This window comes from Pleurodeles waltl, chromosome 1_2, assembly GCF_031143425.1.
Source record: "Pleurodeles waltl isolate 20211129_DDA chromosome 1_2, aPleWal1.hap1.20221129, whole genome shotgun sequence".
NCBI classification, from domain to species: Eukaryota; Metazoa; Chordata; class Amphibia; order Caudata; family Salamandridae; genus Pleurodeles; species Pleurodeles waltl.
In genome coordinates, this window is record NC_090437.1 from 724,153,012 (window position 1) to 724,159,355 (window position 6,344).

Below are 6,344 nucleotides of genomic sequence, written 5' to 3' on the forward strand. Positions count from 1 at the left end.
TCTGCATGGCAATTCTTCTTCCTCTTTGGTTTCATGCAGAACAGTTACAAGACCTCCTCCGAATTCCAGTTTAAGAATGAGAGTTAGAGCTAAGCACTTTATCACAGCTTAGTACGCACTAATCAAAAAGGTTAAGCAAATAGACTACAGACAAGATTGAGTTCTTTGAAAAAACATGTCTTCAAGATATTGGACATTATCTTTTTGCGTTTCAATTATTTTAACGATCTGGACACATTTACAGAGTGGGAGATTCAAACCATAATTACATCAGAACTGAAAACCTCACACCAATATTTCTTTACAATTTGTTGTAGCAAGAGAAGCACTTGATATATGTATACAAACTTGAACAGAACACTGTATGCAAAGAGATTCTTAGGGGTGCCAGAAACTCCAGCCTTAATCTTGATTTGTACCTGCTCTCATGCACTATTTGTGATGGAGTCTGTAAGTGTATTTTATTGTTAATAGCTACTTAATCATTGTATACTGAAGAACTGTCAGTAAACTCTTCTTTTTGTTTCCAGTCCACTGCATCCTCACTAACACAAAAGGCCCTGTGAGTGCAGATCCTGAGATGCAGTGTCACAAGGCAGCAGAGCAGACCTGTTGCCACAAGCCTATCTTTTCTTATTTTCTCCTAACCCCCATTGCCTTCGGGGACGGTGTGTTTATTGAGGTTTGATTATTTGTTTCATTTGCAGCCTCAAGGGAGATAAAGGTCCATCATTTCTCCATGTTTTAATCCAGGTGAGTGTGTGGTAAGTTACTCTGGTTAAAAGGCAGTTGCATATATGTCAGGCTGTGTGTTCTTTTTCAACCCTTTCATCTAAGTATGGAAACCAAACTCGGTCTTGGAGAGCTTGCTTTGTGGCAACAGTACCACAATGTCTTTCATAAGCCACTTCAATTATTTTCAGTCATAGACCCTGAGAAATCCGGATTTTTGACCCTCCCAGTATATATTCTTCCTGAGTTATGGACAAATCATCATTCACATTTTTGTATCTTTTATATTCACCATCATATTGAGAGGTCGAGTGTGTTTGTTCTGCAACTGATGTGTAATTATTTTTTTTAACTTCCACATGTCACTATCATGGCTCTTGACATTGATAATCTGGGCTAACGATATAGCAGCTGCTGTACTTGACAATTAAATTAATGTAGGCCTCAGATGTTTTGGATGGAGTACCTTGATCTTGTATAGGCACCCTCGAAAAGTAGTCAGCAGGATTCTGATCTTTTCCTGGAAGATGAAAAATTGTATAATCCTACTCCTGTAATCTTAGGGCCTCATTACAACATTGGCGGGCGGCAAGCGCTGCCCGCCAAGTTGTAACCGCCGGGCGGCCGCCAATGCAGCCACACTCACGTGGTGCCCATTTTGACATCCCCGCTGGGCCGGCGGGGATGTGGGCCACAACATGGAGCCGGCGGTGTTGCGACCGTGCAACGGGTGCAGTTGCACCCGTTGCGCCTTTCAATGTCTGCTATGCAGACAGTGAAAAGCGTCATGGGGCCCCCAGGGGCCCCGTGACTCCCCGTATCGCTATCCTTTTCCTGGCGGTTCAAACTGCCAGGAAAAGGCTGGCGGTCGGGGACTCGTAATCCCCTGGGCAGCGCTGCGGATTACTACCGCCGGGGCCATTGTGGCGGAAAACCACCTGCCCCGGCGGTGCGACCGCGGCGCTTCCGCCGCGGTCATAATCCCCCAGGAAGCACCGCCAGCCTGTTGGCGCTGCTTCCGTCATTTTAGCCCTGGCGGTCTCGTACCGCCAGGGTCAAAATGACCCCCTTAGTCTCCATCATTTAATGCGAGGAGGCATCTTGGCTTTTGGATTGTTAAAGCTGGGCAGCAAAGCATGATGATCAGTTGCCAGCGTAAAAGGCTTTCTGTATAGCAATACATGGAAATGTTCACAAGCCTATATCACAGCCAAGCTTTCTTTCTCAGGTTGTGAGTGAGCACGTTCTGTTTATGACAAGCTTCGTCTAGCATAGAATCACAAATGCTGTCAAGCATTTGGGTGTTCACTATGCTGTGTAAGGATAGACCAGGCTAGAATTACCACAACCCCTGTGTGAAGCTTTGGATTGAAGTGTACCATGTCATAGCATTTTCAATACGGTGTTTGATTGTTATGAAAATTCTCTTACATTCATGTGACCACTGAAAAGAAGCATTTCAATACGTCAACTCTCATAATGGAGCACTAACAGTGGCAAAGTCCTGTAGGTATCTTGAATAGTAAGTGGCCATGCCAAGAAAATAACTCACAGTTGAAACTTCCTGTGAGGGATCAGCATTTGACAAAGCTTGTAATTTTGCATGATCAGGTGTCATACCCCCATCAGAAAAGATATGGCCAAAGAACTTTAGCTTTGTCTTGTTGAACTCACATTTGCCTGCTTTCAAAGTCAAACCTGCATCACTGAGTAAACAACATACATTTGCAGGCTATGTGTTATGTCGAATGATGTCTTGGAAAAGTTCTGCAGCTGATGACACAACAAAACAAAGGGCCATAGTTAGATGTTGGTGGTAATGGTCCCGCCATCAACTTTTCAATGGTAAAATTGCCCGCCGACTTAATGGTCTGCCTGCCCTATTTAGATTTCAGCGGGACCATAGGCGAAAGACCGCTGACAGTTGGGACCAACCGCCAAGAATCATTCCCCAGGTCAACAGTGCCATGGGGCAAAGCATCTGGTGGCAGGATGACTGCCCCTTTTACCACCGAGCCAAACACAATTGCAGTCCCACAGACACAACTGTAGCAGCTAAACCTCCACACTTGAACTGGTCGATTGGAAGGCAATACAAACACAAAACCTATCTTTTGAACACTTTCCACATATTCTGTTGCCATGAATCCGTTGCTACCAGTTCTCCCATTGCTTCTGGGCCAGGTTCAAGAGGGAAATCAACCAGGTTGCCAGCGGAGCAGAAGGTAGGTCATGGGCATTCCTGTTACCCTCGGACTTGTAGCTGCATAGCAACACTGGACTCATTCATGCCTCAAAGTCTTTATAAACACCACTATTCTGTTATACAATGCATAAGTGTGTAATGTTGAAGTATGAAATTGATCAGAACAGACCCTGGGACATAAGTAACACTCACCATTTAGTGACAGTTTGCCTACATGGCAATGGACACCACACATAAAATGTCCCAACAATCACAAATAGGAATGTGTCTGCAAAGGTGTACCCAAACATTGAAAGTGACAATTGGAATAATAACCCAAAATGTCACCCAAAGAACTCTTTCCAATGTAGCACAAACACTACAACATGCTACATGTGGTTTTTCCCAGAATGTAACACAAAACTCACTGGTGAACTGCAAACATGTCAGAGGTGTACAAAGGTCGCATGTCCCATTGGTCTGCACAATATATCACAAATATATGATCAAATAAAAATGTAAAGTGCCAGGTCATCTGTGTAATACATATGTGCATATCATTGACATATCTTGTCAAAATAAACAAACATATTCTCCAATCACAATAAAAGAAACACATATCATTTTGGTGGAAGTGTCCAGTAACATAATGGATGCTTGCACTAAAATGAATATGCCAATCACAAATGTACAACACTAATGTATGCATTTAAAATAATACCTAAATGCTTGTCACTGTTACAAATGAGAGGACGTGCATGGCCCACACATTAGCAGAAATAACATCATCAGCAAATAATTAGCAACAATCCAAGAATAAGGCCAGGACAAAGGTATTCTCAAAATAACAATGTACCCTAGAAATGAGATAACTTGATCATGAGTAAATTAAAGGAGATTGTACAGAAAACAAAAAAGGTGCCAGACCAATAGTCATTAGTGTGGGTACATGCCCACAACTTGCCTCTTAATGTCACTGCTAGAATAAACCTCCCCTGAAAGGGGCATCCATGGGGCAGACACCAGGCATCTCAAAGATGTTAATGGGGGAGGTCTTTGGGTTTGGGAGTGATGGGTTTGGGAAGGGTGGTTTGGGATTTGGAAAAGGTGTATTTGGGTTTGGGAGGGGTGGTTTGGGATTTGAAATGGGTGAGCTGAGATGTGGAAGGGTTGGGTTTGGATTTGGAAGTGGTGGGTTGGGATTTGGAAGAGGTGGGTTTGGATTCGGAAGGGATGGGTTTGGATTTCGATGGGGTAGATTGGGATTTGGAAGTGGTGGTTAGGATTTAGAAGGGGTGGGTTGGGATTTTGAGCGGGTGAGTTGGGATTTGGAAGGGGTGGGTTAGGATGAGGAAAAGGTTGGTTGGGATTTGGAAGGGGTGGGAGGGATTTGGTTGGGTTCAGGGAAAGGGAAAAGACCAAGCTCTCCTTAGGGAAATGGGTAGGGTTTTCAGGACTGAGTTGGGTTTGGGAGAGAGAAGGAGTCGTCATGTCTGTTGTGCATGTGGCTGTTGAAAATGGGGATGCATGATGGTTTGGTGTATGTGGTACATCTGTAAGTTTGTATTTTTTACTGTTGGTCTGTTGGATGGGCAAGTGTGGACATTTGTGTTGAGAATGTGTTATGTGGATGTCTGCTGTGGCTTTGTGTGTTGCTGTGGTGTCTGTGGGTATGGCGATGCATGAATGTGTGGTGGTGGGTGTGATGATTGGCACTGTGTCTGTGTTATGTGTGTGTATTTACGATGTGGTAGGTGCAATGACTAAGGGTGTGCATGTGGTGTCTATGGGTAATGATGTAGTGGTGGATGTTATGTCTAGGTGTGTGTGTATGTGTTTGGTTAATTAGTGGTGGGTGTAGTGACTAGGGATGTGATTGTGGTGGTTTCATGGTGTGTGTTATGGCTGCATGTGTCTGTCTGTGCTTATGTTTCTTGCCGCGTTTGTGTTGGGATGTGCTGCGTGTGACTATTGTGGGTGCATGCATATGTTTGCGTTTGCTTTGGACAGGGCTGGGTTGAGAGATTTGAGATGTGGAAGGGGTGGAAGTCTGGGCATGAGGCTGGGGTGGGTGGGAGGCTGCAGCCAATGAGGAGGCCAGACCCTGGAACGACCGCTGAATGCCAGGTATGCCAGCATCTCGGTTTTCTGGCCAGCCATCCCCTGGATGGCATTCAATAGTGCAGTCAGGAATACACTGATCATTCTTAATAGATCCACAGCCTCCTCAGTGAGCACAGCCTGGGACACCGGGGCAGGGTCAGAGGTGTTTGCAACAAAGGTAATGCCCCTCCTTTTAAGGGGGAAGCTACAGCCATTGGGTGTGGAGAAAGAGGGATGGTGGAGCTGAGAATGCAGTGGCAGATTAAGATGTAGGTGTCAGTGTCTCCAGGGTCTGCCCCCACTAGCAACTGGTTTTCATTGTAGGCCTCTTAGGAAGATGACAAGTCACTTATGGCCTCCTGGCCAGTCCTCTCACCCTCTGTGCCACTGAATCCCTCCTTGTGGGTGATCCCAGCACCCGATCCCCACTGGCCAACTTCATCCTTGCCAATGTGGCTGCTGTCACCTTCACCTTGGCCAGTTAGTAATAAAAAACAAGATACAACAGTTCTAGTGTGTAGGAAGGTAGCCTCTTTCTAGCCTTGTTACCCCCACTTTTGGCCTGTTTGTGAGTATATGTCAGGGTGTTTTCACTGTCTCACTGGGATCCTGCTAGCCAGGACCCCAGTGCTAATAAGTTTGTGGCCTATATGTGTTCCCTGTGTGGTGCCTAACTGTATCACTGAGGCTCTGCTAACCAGAACCTCAGTGTTTATGCTCTCTCTTTACTTTAAAATTGTCACTGCAGGCTAGTGACTAATTTTACCAATTCTCATTGGCACACTGGTACACCCATATAATCCCTTTGTATATGGTACTTAGGTACCCAGGGTATTGGGGTTCCAGGAGATCCCTATGGGCTGCAGCATTTCTTTTGCCACCCATAGGGAGCTCTGACAATTCTTACACAGGCCTGCCACTGCATCCTGCGTGAAATAACGTCGACGTTATTTCACAGCCATTTACCACTGCACATAAGTAACTTATAAGTCACCTATATGTCTAACCTTCACCTGGTGAAGGTTGGGTGCAAAGTTACTTAGTGTGTGGGCACCCTGGCACTAGCCAAGGTGCCCCCACATTGTTCAGGGCAAATTCCCCAGACTTTGTGAGTGCGGGGACAAAATTACACGTGTGCACTATACATAGGTCACTACCTATGTACAGCGTCACAATGGTAACTCCGAACATGGCCATGTAACATGTCTAAGATAATGGAATTGTCACCCCAATACCATTCTGTATTGGGGGGACAATTCCATGATCCCCCGGGTCTCTAGCACAGAACCTGGGTACTGCCAAACTGACTTTCCAGGGTCTTCAC